General features: G+C 40.1%; 1 long non-coding RNA gene across 1 annotated transcript; it reads right to left on the bottom strand.

Moving 5' to 3' along the window:
• Nucleotides 1-604: 604 nt before the first annotated feature.
• On the bottom strand, nt 605-10,313 carry LOC126867459 (uncharacterized). Its single transcript, XR_007690317.1, has 2 exons — nt 10,098-10,313; nt 605-1,236 (listed from the first exon to the last, which is right to left on the bottom strand). It is a non-coding gene; the product is annotated as an uncharacterized LOC126867459 (long non-coding RNA).
• Between the last annotated feature and the right edge of the window lie 5,158 nt (nt 10,314-15,471).

Raw genomic sequence — 15,471 nt, 5'->3', positions numbered from 1 at the left:
TTACTCCGTGATTGTATATGTATAATTACTTCCTGTTCCGCCGTTCGAAACTTACACGAATCGAGGTCGATGGCGCCGACCGATGATGCTAGTGATCTACCGGTGATCAAGCCGTGGATCCAACACATAAGCCGGCAACTTAACACACTCCAACTGAACGAGTGGAACCCGGGGAGGGATCACTGAACAGTATTATGAAAGTAAGTCCCCATCTGCACAGTGGGGTCCACCCCCATGCGGCAAAACAAGCTTACAGAAGACGTAAAAAAATTGCAGGTCCCTGACCGAGTACCGAAATACCAATCGGACAGGACTGCAGATCCACGACTGAATCCCCAACAGATTCGCAAGGATCACCGTCGCGACGACAACTCCCGTGATCCGATGCAAACGTCGAGCAGTCGTCCAGCAGTCACCAAGACAGAGGTGTCCTTGGGACGACTTACGAATCCGAAGAGTTGTCTAGTGCACATTGACCCGTATGCACTCCAAATACGCGCAAGCGAGTACGCCACGCAACAGTTTGAAAGAACTGAGTGATCGCGAACCGATAAATCGCAAGTACAATAAGTACTGTGTGGTAAGCGAGTGAAGGGAGACGAGATTTTTCTTTTTTCGTTCCAAGGTGGATAAATATCGTTGTACAGAATAAGCTCACAATGCACTTAACACAGGTATCTACCTTACGATTAATGAAGACTAAAACGTACGCATCCCACGGTATCCCACGGTATCCCACGGTGTCCCACGATGTCCCACCGCGCCCCACGATGTCCAACGGTGTTCAACAGTGTCCCACGATGTCCAAAGGTGTTCAACAGTGTCCAACGGTGTCCAACGCTCTTCAACGGTGTCCCACGGTGCAGTCCAGTCTAGATCATCCAAAATTCTTTTCGCGGCTTTTGGTGATCCAAACTGGACTGTTGCGTAGTTCTTGGCTTGGTATCGTTTTCCAAAGATTAATCAGCTGATTAATTTTTGGAAAACGATGCCAATTACCAGGTCTCACCACGAGGAGGTGACTACGCACGAGACCCGCCCATGAGTTATTCAACATTATGCATGGGTCTCGACATTCAACCTATTGGCAAGAATGTCGAGTTCTGACTCTACTTGATCATGGGCCTGCGTAAAGAGATAGTTATTTCGTAGCCTAACTGCGAAACACATATCTCGAACGCAGCGCTTACATAAATCCTTACAAACGTAAAACAACATACATAACACACCACCTATCTCCCACACAACGATTACATCGATCAGTACATATATCGTACAATAATTCGTAACCCTACTGGCATCATTCGGTATCAAACACACATTTATCTAACTTGGAATGAAAGGAAGAAAATGTAGCTACTGACACTGTATATACCATTTCGTGTCTCGCAGAAGGGACATACGAGTCGCTGTACTAAACTAGTTATCGTTCTATTTTTGCGACACTGTAAGATATTCAAGATACTGAAAAGTTATAAACTCTAACGTGATCTCAATAAGTATCCCTTAAAAATGGGTAAACAAGAAAATGCCCGATGAATCAGATGATAAAGGAAAAAATCGCGGCGCGCCCGAAACGAACGAGATCGCGATCTCTCGAAAGAACTAACAAACCTACACGACGTACCCTCGTACAAGAGATAACCCCGAGGTTCAGCGGAAAGCCCAAGAATTGACCGTAACTCGATTCCTGTTTCGCCGTTCGAAACTTACACGAGTCGCGGTCGATGGCGCCGACCGATGATGCTAGTGATCCACGGGTAATTCAGCCGTGGATCCAGTACATAGGCCAGCAACTTAACACACTCCAACTGAACATGTGGAACCCGGGGATGGACCGCTGAACAGGATTACGAAGGCAAGAGGCCTCAACTGAACAGTGGGGTCCACTCACGGGGAGGGACCGCTGAACAGGATTACGAAGGCATTGACCTCAACTGAACAGTGGGGTCCACTCCCGCGGGCCCGAACAGAATTACGGAGGACGTGAAATTGCAGGTCCCTGACCGAGTACCAAAGTACCAATCGGACAGGACTGCAGATCCACGACTGAATCCCCAACAGATTCGCCAGCATCACCGGCGCGACGACAACTCCCGCGATACGATGCGAACGTCGAGCAGTCGTCGAGCAGTCACCAGGACAGAGGTGTCCTTGGGGCGACTTACGAATCCAAAGAGTTGTCCAGTGCACGTTGACCCGCACGTACGCGGAATACGCGCGAGCGAGTACGTCACGCTACGGTTTGAAAGAACTGAGTGATCGCGAACCGATAAATCGCGAGTACAATAAGTACTGTGTGGTAAGCGAGTGAAGGGAGACGAGATTTTTCTTTTTTTCGTTCTAAGGTGGATAAATGTCGTTGTACAGAATGAGCTCACAATGCACTTAACATAGGTATCTACCTTACGATTAATTAAGACTAAAACGTACGCATCCCACGATGTCCAACGGTGTCCCACGGTGTCCCACGATGTCCCACGGCGTCCTACGATGTCCAACGGTGTCAAACGGTGTCCAACGTTGTCCAACGTTGTCCAACGGCGTCCAACGTTGTCCAACGACGTCCAACGGTGTCCAACGGTGTCCAACGACGTCCAACGGTGTCCAACGACGTCCAACGACGTCCAACGACGTCCAACGACGTCCAACGACGTCCAACGACGTCCAACGACGTCCAACGACGTCCAACGACGTCCAACGACGTCCAACGACGTCCAACGACGTCCAACGACGTCCAACGACGTCCAACGACGTCCAACGATGTCCAACGATGTCCAACGATGTACAACGACGTCCAACGGTGTCCAACGCTGTCCCACGTTGCAGTCCAGTCTAGATCATCCAAAATTCTGTTGGAGGCTTTTGGAGACCCAAACTGGACCGATGGTATCCCACGGTGTCCCACGTTGCAGTCCAGTCTAGATCATCCAAAATTCTGTTGGAGGCTTTTGGAGACCCAAACTGGACCGACGGTTTCCCACGGTGTCCCACGTTGCAGTCCAGTCTAAATCATCCAAAATTCTGTTGGAGGCTTTTGGAGACCCAAACTGGACCGACGGTATCCCACGGTGTCCCACGTTCCAGTCCAGTCTAGATCATCCAAAATTCTGTTGGAGGCTTTTGGAGACCCAAACTGGACCGACGGTATCCCACGGTGTCCCACGTTGCAGTCCAGTCTAGATCATCCAAAATTCTGTTGGAGGCTTTTGGAGACCCAAACTGGACCGACGGTATCCCACGGTGTCCCACGTTGCAGTCCAGTCTAGATCATCCAAAATTCTTTTCGCGGCATTTGGAGACCCACACTAAACCGACGATGTCCCACGTTGCAGTCCAGTGTAGATCATCCAAAATTCTTTTCGCGGCATTTGGTGACCCACACTGGACCGACGATGCCCCACGTTGCAGTCCAGTGTAGATCATCCAAAATTCTTTTCGCGGCATTTGGTGACCCACACTGAACCGACGATGTCCCACGTTGCAGTCCAGTGTAGATCATCCAAAATTCTTTTCGCGGCATTTGGTGACCCACACTGGACCGACGATGTCCCACGTTGCAGTCCAGTGTAGATCATCCAAAATTCTTTTCGCGGCATTTGGTGACCCACACTGGACCGACGATGTCCCACGGTGTCCCACGTTGTCCCACGGTGTCCCACGGCGTCCCACGGTGTCCAGCGGCGTCCAACGGCGTCCCACGTTGCAGTCCAGTTTAGATTATCCAAAATTCTCTTCGTGGCTTTTCGTAATCCAAACTGGACTGTATTAGCGTGGTTCTTAGCTTGGTATTGAATTATTGTGCAATGTTTGTACTTATGGATGTTGTGGTTTTCCAAAAGTTAATCAACTGCTTAATCTGCGAAAACGATTACATCTATCAGCACAAACATTGTACAATAATTCGGTACCGTACTGGCAACATTCTGTATCAAAGATACATTTGTTTAACTTGGAACGAAAGAATGGAAATGAAGCTATTGACACTGCATATACAAATTAGAGTCTTGCAGAAGAAGCATACGACTCGTTGTACTAAACTTATGAAAATATCGAAAAGTTATATACTCCAACGTTACCGCAATATGCTTCTTTTAAAAATTGGGAAACGGGAAGAAGCCTGAACAATCAGACAATGGAAGAAAAATCATTTGGGTATCTAGCATACATATTTAATATGCTATGAAATGTTCATATATGTAATTGAAATGTACTTTCTGCAAATTGATAAATTTGAAACAAATTCATTTACTTGATTTGGTATACGAAAGAAACAGGTATCTTTAAAACGAGAACATTATATACATGGAAAATAAACTACTAATAATGGTTAATTATAGATCAAATTACTATTGATTAAATTTTAGCAAATATAGAGAATCACTTGTATCTTTTTAATCGAAACTAGGGTTACGTCGAAAACAAGTATTTTAAGTAATTGAATTTAATCTGAATAAAAAATTCAATATGAAATTCGAATATTTATAAAATTCTACATTACTGATAAAAGATTGAAAATATCGCGGTCGAAAAATGTAAAAGTTATGGTTCTAGGACCGAACAATCACCAGCACTAGTTCCAATTGCGATGAATTAAATTTTAAAAAATATTTTAAGCCTTCATAGCAACATTAACATATTTCATTATAATACTTTGTTGCGCATGAAATCGCTCACAGATTCATATATGTAAATATATATATATATTATACATTCGTAATAAAGTTCTGTATTTTAGCAGTCATGGTAACGTTAAAGCTGACAAAGAAATATGTCTTATAGCAGTATTTTCAGCAATAAACGTGCTAATAAGGGGCGCTGAAAAGGAAACAAAGCAGTAGCCAGAAGGGCTACTAAAATTCAATCGTCTTCCACTCTATGTAAACCCGATCAACACGCCGAGAGTGGAACTGAATATTCTTATTTCGCAACACTAATTTACTACTAATATTTATGAAGCAGAAAATTCTCAAAAACAAACGCGATGAGTGCTTCGTTATATCTGCAATATCAATTAATCTACCATTAAAAAAAAAAAAGAAAAGTCTGAACATACTCGATATTTGATACGCAACGCTAATAAGTATAAATCTACGCACTCGTATTTAAGCAATACGCAACACTAATAGCGAGAGATAGAAGTGCAACCATGTAGGAGGTTGCCGATGAATGATCACACTTGTACAGCTCTTGCAGCTGTACGTGTGATCCAGGAACAGTGTCCGACAATTGCAGTCGGAGGGTTTGGGCATTTTGTAAACGCAACTCTAGTAAACAAAACGCGATCATTCATTATCGCAACGCTAACAGGAAAAATTAGCAGAACTCGCGATGGAACATTATCGCAACGCTAACTCTTATAGTGAATTTAATAAAAATTACTATTTACTATATAAAAAAGCTACTTTGAATATTCTGGTATTGCTACTTGCAATACTATAAAATTAATTGAAAACTAACACTTTTATAATCTAATTTTAAACAATAGAAAACAGGAAAAATGCTAAAAATTGCAAAAGACAATCGCGATATCGTAATTCGCAACTCTAAAGCAAACGCGATTATCATTTCATCGCAACTCTAATTCAAACCGTAATCATTTTCTCGCCACACTAATGAAAAGCCGCGATGTTATTTCGCAACTCTAATACAACCCGTAATTAATTTGTCGCAACACTAATAAGAAAAATCGCGATTTGCCCAATGGGACGATGGACCGATATATACATCGGCCAAAAAAGCAAACTACTACTACTACTACTACAAATACTAAAATCGAGCATAGTGACAAAGTAGTAACAATAATGACTTCCCATGCTCTGGATGACCCAGAGGATGGGCAGCCATTAGTAGTTGCCCTCTTGAGTGGCAGTTTGCCGGGCCTCTTCGGCTTATAGCCTCTTCTTTCTTCGGGCGCAATGCCCGCTGAAACTTAAATCTAAGCTCGAGACTTCTAAATCGCAAACAAAAAAATAAAAACTTACCAAGGTAAAATAAAAATATAAACCGCGGAAGCTGATTGAAGTGCACATGGACTGACCAACGATCACAGCAGTGATCGTTGCTCACTCGCATGTGCGTGCTCGAGCGATAAACGTTCGTTTCGACCCATTCGCGACCGCGACCGCGAAATTCGAAAAATCGAAAGGCAAAACCAGAGACGAGTGCATGCTCTACTTGTGCCAGTTTCACCGTCGATTTTTCAAATTAGATTTCCAGAAACAGGTTGGTCACACGAAAACGCGCTTACCCGACCAGAGACTGTGCCAACCTGCCCGGCCCTACCTACTTATAATTAACAGACACACCAGAAAGTATACTACCTATCCTACCTAGCGCTATATTTAAAAAATAGCAAAACAGGCACACCAACACACTCGCTCCACGGTTCTCACACAAACGCTCGGGCGCAAAGGTCCTACACTAGAGAGGACGTCCCGGGACGCCTCCGACACCCGAGCTTAACACACACCATGCACACTCTAAGGTACGTACCGTTTTCCTGAAATCGACTGACGAAGGCTAGTGACCATTGCGTAAAACGTGATAAAACACGTCTGAGGAAATGATATCGTTAAAATAAATGTAAGTAAACTTGGAATTATAATTGTAATTTACGGCAATATTTAAAGCGTGGTTACACTTAATCGCGTGGGCGATATTATCACAAATTGTGATTGTATCGAGACATAAATTGAATCGATATATGTTTCGACATTTTTAATATTTGATGTTTTAACGAATGAAAAAAAGCGACGCAGTTCCACGGCCTAACAACACACACACATAACGTGGAAAATACGTCGTGCACGGTACACTAACACATCGTCAGTCGCTGACAAATTATTACATTACTTAATTCTAGATCATCGTGCCCAGTGTCTTTCTCCCATTCAAGTAGCACCTGGGCACGTGAATGAGATCCTGACAATGGGCACGGAAAGGGTTAAACCTGAAAATCCTGATCTAAAAGAAATGATTAGTTTGAGTAATTTTTATTTAACGGACTAACGTTCTTTGATTTTATATTTTACTACTTCGTTTCTGATTAAATCTACTTTATTAATTTAATAGTAACTAAGTAACTCTACTTTATTAATTTAATAAATCGGAACAAAACTTTAATATTGCAAAAAAGGTAACGTTAATTGAAAAAGACTGAGACTCGATCAAATGGAATAATTGACTCTAAATATATTACTAAGAAAGAAATATTCTCAGGCGATCTCTTTATCAAAGCACATACTCGAAAGTGCAAAGGCAGTGTTCAAAATTATTGCTTTGATTAAAAAATCTGCCTGTCGCGAAGTGTCCTCTTGCACATAAAATTTCACACATTCTTGTACGGGAAAATTGAATTTTGACTCATATTTTAAATTCTAACCGAAATGAAATAAACGAACGTGACTTGATATTGTCACGATTAATTCATTGTTTAAAATCAAGTATGTTTATGTTAAACAGGTATATTCGTGTACATATTTGCCATTTGCAAATATTTATACGGAATATTAACATGCATATTTATAAATAACACGAATATATTCTCAAGTGTATGTATTTAAACTAATTATTATAATCGCGCTGTGCAAGAAGACCTATCCTAAACTAATAAATTTAAAAAAAGAATGTTACTACTCACGGGTATAAGAAATACCCGCGGTCACTATGCTCGCAACAAAATTCTACGTAATACAACCGGTCACCCGTGCCGATTCGGACCTTTCATCCTACGACATGATTGAGTGACCGGAGGAACAAAAATGCATGCGACTCACCGTTCGATGCGGAGAAACAGAGGACGTACCATGGATGCTGCGCCACCCCAGCGAATATCATCAGGGAGACTAACATCAGGCAGGAACCGTGTAAAGTCCAGTGGTGGAAATGGCGGTTGTTTAAGGGCGGGGGGGGGGGGGGGGGGGGGTGAGGTAGAAGCGAAACGTCGTTTCGACAATTTTCTTCTTTTTCCTATCGAACGTTTATTTAGAAAATACTGCTATTTTTTTACGCTTAAAAATTATTATTAAGAAATTGGAACAAGTTTGAAAAATATTATTTAGTTGAAAATTGTGAGATATTTTTCGATAGCAAACAAATGCTCATGAATAACGTGAATGCAATGCAATCGTTTGCAAGAATAATATTGTTCGCAATTAGAATATATACTGTGAATTTTCGTTATTAGAATACGAAATATACATTTCAGTAATACATTACAGTCGCGTGTTTTAACTAATGGAAAATATTTGCAAGAATTCAAAAGTTCGCCACTAAATATATTTAAAGAATACTGTGCAAACGCGAGCGAAACCTTGTTTCGAGGTATTTGAATCTACCTGTTACTAATTTGCAAGTTTATGACGTTATAACTCAATTTGAAACAATAAGATAATTCGTTAAAAACTGGTTTGAAATAAGAGAATGATTTCATACATCGGGATCTTTCAGAAGAATCAATGGACTCACGCGACGCACTCCTGTGCACAAAATAACCGCAAGATTCAGTGGAAAAAAAGAATAGATTTTTATATCTCGTTCCAAGTCAGATAAGTATCATTGTACAGAATGGGCTCAGAATGGATTCAACATAGCCAAGACATATCCCACGGTGTCCAACGGTGTCCAACGGCGTCCCACGATGTCCCACGGTGTCCAACGTTGTTCCACGGCGTCCAACGTTGCAGTCCAGTGTAGATCATCCAAAATTCTTTTCACGGCATTTGGTGACCCACACTGGACCGACGATGTCCCACGTTGCAGTCCAGTGTAGATCACCCAAAATTCTTTTCACGGCATTTGGTGACCACACTGGACCGACGATGTCCCACGTTGCAGTCCAGTGTAGATCATCCAAAATTCTTTTCGCGGCATTTGGTGACCCACACTGGACCGACGATGTCCCACGTTGCAGTCCAGTGTAGATCATCCAAAATTCTTTTCACGGCATTTGGTGACCACACTGGACCGACGATGTCCCTCGTTGCAGTCCAGTGTAGATCACCCAAAATTCTTTTCACGGCATTTGGTGACCCACACTGGACCGACGATGTCCCACGTTGCAGTCCAGTGTAGATCATCCAAAATTCTTTTCGCGGCATTTGGTGACCCACACTGGACCGACGATGTCCCACGTTGCAGTCCAGTGTAGATCATCCAAAATTCTTTTCGCGGCATTTGGTGACCCACACTGGACCGACGATGTCCCACGTTGCAGTCCAGTGTAGATCATCCAAAATTCTTTTCGCGGCATTTGGTGACCCACACTGGACCGACGATGTCCCACGTTGCAGTCCAGTGTAGATCATCCAAAATTCTTTTCGCGGCATTTGGTGACCCACACTGGACTGACGACGTCCCACGGTGTCCAACGATGTCCCACGGTGCAGTCCAGTCTAGATCATCCAAAATTCTCTTAGAGGCTTTTGGAGACCCAAACTGGACCGACGGTATCCCACGGTGTCCCACGGTGCAGTCCAGTCTAGATCATCCAAAATTCTTTTGGCGGCATTTGGAGACCCAAACTGGACCGACGGTATCCCACGGTGTCCCACGGTGCAGTCCAGTCTAGATCATCCAAAATTCTTTTGGCGGCATTTGGAGACCCAAACTGGACCGACGGTATCCCACGGTGTCCCACGGTGCAGTCCAGTCTAGATCATCCAAAATTCTTTTGGCGGCATTTGGAGACCCAAACTGGACCGACGGTATCCCACGGTGTCCCACGGTGCAGTCCAGTCTAGATCATCCAAAATTCTTTTGGCGGCATTTGGAGATCCAAACTGGACTGGTGCGTAGTTCTTAGCTTGGCATCGTTTTCCAAAGATTAATCAACTGATTAATTTTTGGAAAAGGATGCCAATTACCAGGTCTCACCACGAGGAGGTGACTACGCACGAGACCCGCCCATGGGTTATGTAACACTACACATCGATCTCGACATTCAACCTGTTGGCAGAATGTCGAGTTTTGACTCTACTTAACCATGGGCCTGCGTAAAGAGATAGTTATTTCGTAGCCTAACCGCGAAACACCTATCTCCTACGCAGCAGTTACATGAATCAAACGTAAAACAACACTCATAACACACCATCTACCTCCCACACAACGATTACATCGATCAGTACAATAATTCGCAACCCTACTGGCCGCATTCGGTATCAAAGACACATTTGTCTAACTTGGAACGAAAGAAACAATATGAGGCTACTACGGAAAGGAAGCCCCAACAATCAGACGATGAAAGAAAAACCGCGGCGCGCCCGGAACGAACGAAATCACGATCTCTCGAAAGAACTAACAAACCTACATAACGTACCTCTGTGCACCAGATAACCCTAAGGTTCAGCGGAAAGCCCAAACATTGACCTTCGCCCGATTCCTGTCACGTCGTCTGGATCTTATCACGGTCGATGGCACCGACCGATGATACTAGCGATCTAGCAAATAGGCCTGCAATTTAACACACTCCAACTGAGCAAGTGAGGGTCCGGGGAGGGACCGCTGAACAGGATTACGAAGGCAAGGCCCCAACTGAACAGTGGGGTCCACCCCCGCGGGTTCGTCACTTGAACAGGATTACGGAGGACGTGAAATGCAGGTCTCTGCCCGAGTACCGAAGTGCCAATCGGATAGTATTGCGAATCGCAGGCATCACCAATGCGATGACAACTCCCGTGATTCGAGGCAAACGACGAGCAGTCGTCGAGTAGTCATCAAGACAGAGGTGTGCTTGGGGCGACTTACGAATCCAAAGAGTTGGCCAGTGCGCGTTGACCCGCACGTACCCGGAATACGCGCGAGCGAGTACGTCACGCTACGGTTTGAAAGAACTGAGCGACCGTGAACCGATAAATCGTGGGAACAATTTTTCCAATGTGGTAAGCGAGGGCATCACGAGAGACGAGATTTTTATTTTTCGTTCCAAGATAGATAAGTATCTTTGTACAGAATGAGCTTACAATGCACATAACATAGGTATCTATCTTATGATTAATTAAGGCTAAAACGCTCGCATCCCACGGTGTCCCGCGATATCCCACGATGTCCCACGATGTCCCACGACGCCCCCGCGGGGGAATATTAGTCCGGTCTAGATCACCAAAACTATTTTGGATGATCAAGACCAGACTATATTGAAGTAGTTTTTAGCTTGATATCGTTTCTCAAATAATAATACTAATATTCAAAATAGTACTTGGTGTATTATTATTTGGGAAACGATACCAATTACCGGGACCCACCACGAGGAGGTAACTACGCTCGGGACCCATTTACATAAACAGTTTTTAAGCATTGGAAGCAGAGATGCAAAATTATTTTATAATAAAGCGACATTGTAGCAGCGACATTGTTTTGCCCGGAGTTTATTTGTTCTTACATTACTTGTAATCTAACGGTCTCGATACTCCGAGGCAAAAAAACAACATGATTTGAAATGTCCTCTGACTGATGTCCAGCTACAGATAAGATGTGGTTGCCTTCGGTTAAATTGCACTCGCTTCCTTGATTCCATGAATATGGTGTTGTTTCCTTAGTTTCGAGCAGACATAGAAAATTACATCTTAAGATTACACTCTGTGTTAAGACAGGTTTTATACGAAATAGTGAAATGAGAAATTAAATACTGTATTTAAAATTAAAAAATAATGCTATATAGAAATAAAATAGTACTTCAAAGACTTGATAGATTTCGTTAATAAAATGAAACAAAATAAATCATTAATTCACTCACTACGAATTGATGGTATTGATTTAAATCAATGAATGTAGAGTTACTCCCGATTAACGGTACAACTGTTATAAATTAAGAGCATCATTACTTTGAATTAATGGGAGAATGTGGTTATAAATTATTGGTATAACTGTTAAGAATTAATGGAGTAATTGTTTTAGATTAATGGCTTAAATGTTACAAATTAATGGCTCAGATGATATAAATTATTAGTTTAAATGTTATAAATTAATAGCTAAATGTATAAAATAACAGTTCAAAAGTTACAAATTAATGGCTTAGATGTTGTAAATTAATAGCTTAAATGTTATAAATTAATGGTTTAGATGTTGTAAATTAATAGCTTAAATTTTATAAATTAATGGCTTAAATGTTATAAATTAATAGTTTAAATGTTAGAAATTAATGGTGTAATTGTATAAAATAATAGCACAAATGTTAAAAATTAATAGTTTAAATGTTATAAATTAATGGCTTAAATGTATAAAATAACAGTTCAAATATTGTAAATTAGTGGCTTAGATGTTGTAAATTGATAGCTTAAATGCTATAAATTAATAGCTTAAATGTATAAAATAACAGTTCAAATGTTGTAAATTAATGGTTTAGATGTTGTAAATTAATAGCTTAAATGTTATAAATTAATAACATAAATGTTATAAATTAATAGTTTAGACGTTATAAATTAATTCCTTAAATGTTATAAATTAATGGCTTAAATGTTATAAATTAATAGCTTAAGTGTTGTAAATTAATGGTTTAGACGTTATAAATTACTAGTTGCAATGTTGTTATTTGATATTTTTTTTTATTTACCTTATATTTAAATTCTTCTTCGATGTTCACTCTCCGGAATTTCAGGCACAAAAGAGCTCGCGCGCGACTTCCGTGTTCCTTATATACCTTGACAAGGTGTCGAGATGTCAATCAAACGGCAACGATTTTTTGACATAGCAGGAGACGGTTTTTCCATTATAATAAAATCAAATTGAACGATTTCTTAATTTTTATCGTAAATTGGCGACTTCAACGATTTAATACGATATCCATTTTTATCATTTTAATAGTTTCTGCAAACTAAGACTACATTCACACTTCTTCAATACTAGTTTTCGACTATCAATTAGTTTGAACAAAATTTTCTTAGAGGCTTTTGGTGATCCAAACTGAACTGTTGCGTAGTTCTTGGCTTGGTATCGTTTTCCAAAGATTAATCAGCTGATTAATTTTTGGAAAACGATGCCAATTACCAGGTCTCACCACAAGGAGGTAACTACGCTCGGGCCCCATTTATGTGAAGAGTTTTTAAGCATCGGAAGCAGAAAATGTAAAATTATTTTAGAGTAAAGAAGTAGCGTGTATTGAATTTTATTAATCATTAGTTGCCGAATTCTTATGAGTTGTTAATTGTTAAGTGTGAGTTATGAATTATCAATTTGGTTGTTTTAGTTACACATTAAATAACCCTCGTTTCTTGTTTAAATTTCAATTTATAGTAATTTTGATGACTCTATAATATTGTTATAAATTAAAATCATAATTGTTAAAAATTAATCGAGTAATAGTTTTAGGTTAATAATAAAATGCTATAAATAAATATCGCAATTACTATAAATTATTAGCTCAATTGTTACAAATTAATAATTTAATTGTGAAGAATTAACATATCAAATGTTGTTAACTAATGGTTTACATCTTGTACAGTAACAGTTTAAATATTATAAAGCAATAGTTTAAATATTATAAATTAAAAGCTTAAATGTTATAAAATAATAGTTTAAATGTTGTAGATTGTTGGTTCAAATGTTATAAAGTAATAGTTTAAATGTTGTCGATTAACAGTTTACATGTCCTTGATTAGTTATTTAAATGTTGTTGATTAGTAGTTTAAATGTTATAAATTAGTAGTTTAAATGTCGTTTATTAATAGTTTAAATATTGTAGATTGATGGTTTAAATGTTATAAATTAATGATTTAAATGTTATAAAGTAATAGTTTAAATGTTGTTGAGTAATGGTTTAAATGTCATAAATTAATGGCTTAAATGTTATGTTCTTGTTTCGCAATGATCACTTATTATTAATATTTATGAAGCAGAAAATTTTCAAAATCGAACGCAAAATCGAACAAAGGGTGCTTCATTATATCTGCAATATCAATTAACCTACCATTTAAAGAAAAAAAAAGAAGAAATTCTGAAAATACCCGAAATTTGATACGCAACGCTAATAAATATAAATCTATGCACTCATATTTAAAAAATACGTAATGCCAATAACAAGAGATCACAGTGCAACCATTTAGGAGATTGCCGATGAACGATCACATTTGTACAGCTCTTGCAGCTGTACGTGTGATCCAGGAACAGTGTCCGACCAATGCAGTCGGGGGTTTGGGCATTTTGTAAACGCAACACTACTTAACAAAACGCGATCATTCATTATCGCAATGCTAATTCTTATAGTGAATTTAATGAAAATTACTATTTACTATATGAAAAAGTTACTTTAAATACTCTGATATTGCTATTTGCAATACTATAAAATTAATTGAGAACTAACACTTTCTCAATCTAATTTTAAACAATAGTGTTACGCCACGAGGCTTGCCACAGGCTGTATTTTCTAACCGTCGCTCGCGGTCCTATAACGTCGCAGACGGATCGTCGCGGCTGCCCGGCAAACAAACATTGTAGTGGCAAGCGCATGGTTCATTAAGCAGGGCGACCTCCAGAAACGTCGACTCGTGGCCGTTATTTTACCTCGCGTAAAAGAATGTGGCGTGATCCGAACGTAGTGGGGGTCGCCTTCCAGAAAAGACGAAAATAATCGAAGGGCGGGCAGTTCCTTCTGACGAGTCAAACATGACACTTCGACAAATCTGACGAGCAAACGAATTTATCTAGAGATATCGCAAAATCGAGTCAAATTTCTGTAACATCTTCATCATATTATTGTAAAATATATTGTTCTATGTTAACCTGTTAATACAGTGTTATATTCATTAAACCACCTCTGTTATCCTAAACGAAACAGGGGAACGACTATTTCGCGGCGTCGATTAACATGATCGTAGCGAGAATTTACAACTCTCGTTGACGTGCTATCTCGCGATCGCGTCTCTCCGCGAACGGTCGTAACAAATAGAAAACAGGATAAATTCTGATACGCATAGTTCTATAAGAAATTCTAAAAATTCATAATAAAAATTGCAAAAGACAATCGCGATATCGTAATTCGCAACTCTAAAGCAAACGCGATTATCATTTTATCGCGACTCTAATTCAAACCGTAATCATTTTCTCGCCACACTAATGAAAAGCCGCGATGTTATTTCGTAACTAATACAACCCGTCATTAATTTGTCGCAACACTAATAAAAAAAATCGCGAGTGGAGGGCTGACATATCGCAGTGCAACCATGTAGGAGGTTGTCGATGAATGATCACACTTGTACAGCTCTTGCAGCTGTACGTGTGATCCAGGAACAGTGTCCGACAATTGCAGTCGGAGGGTTTGGGCAGTTTATGAACGCAACTCTACTCAACAAAACGCGATCATTCATTATCGCAACGCTAACAGGAAAAATTAGCAGAACTCGCGATGGAATATTATCGCAACGCTAACTCTTATAGTGAATTTAATAAAAATTACTATTTACTATATAAAAAAGCTACTTTGAATATTCTGGTATTGCTACTTGCAATACTATAAAATTAATTGAAAACTAACACTTT

Source organism: Bombus huntii, chromosome 1 (assembly GCF_024542735.1).
Source record: "Bombus huntii isolate Logan2020A chromosome 1, iyBomHunt1.1, whole genome shotgun sequence".
NCBI classification, from domain to species: Eukaryota; Metazoa; Arthropoda; class Insecta; order Hymenoptera; family Apidae; genus Bombus; species Bombus huntii.
The sequence above is the reverse complement of the archived record's forward strand: the minus strand, read 5'-3'. Positions and strand labels throughout refer to the sequence as shown.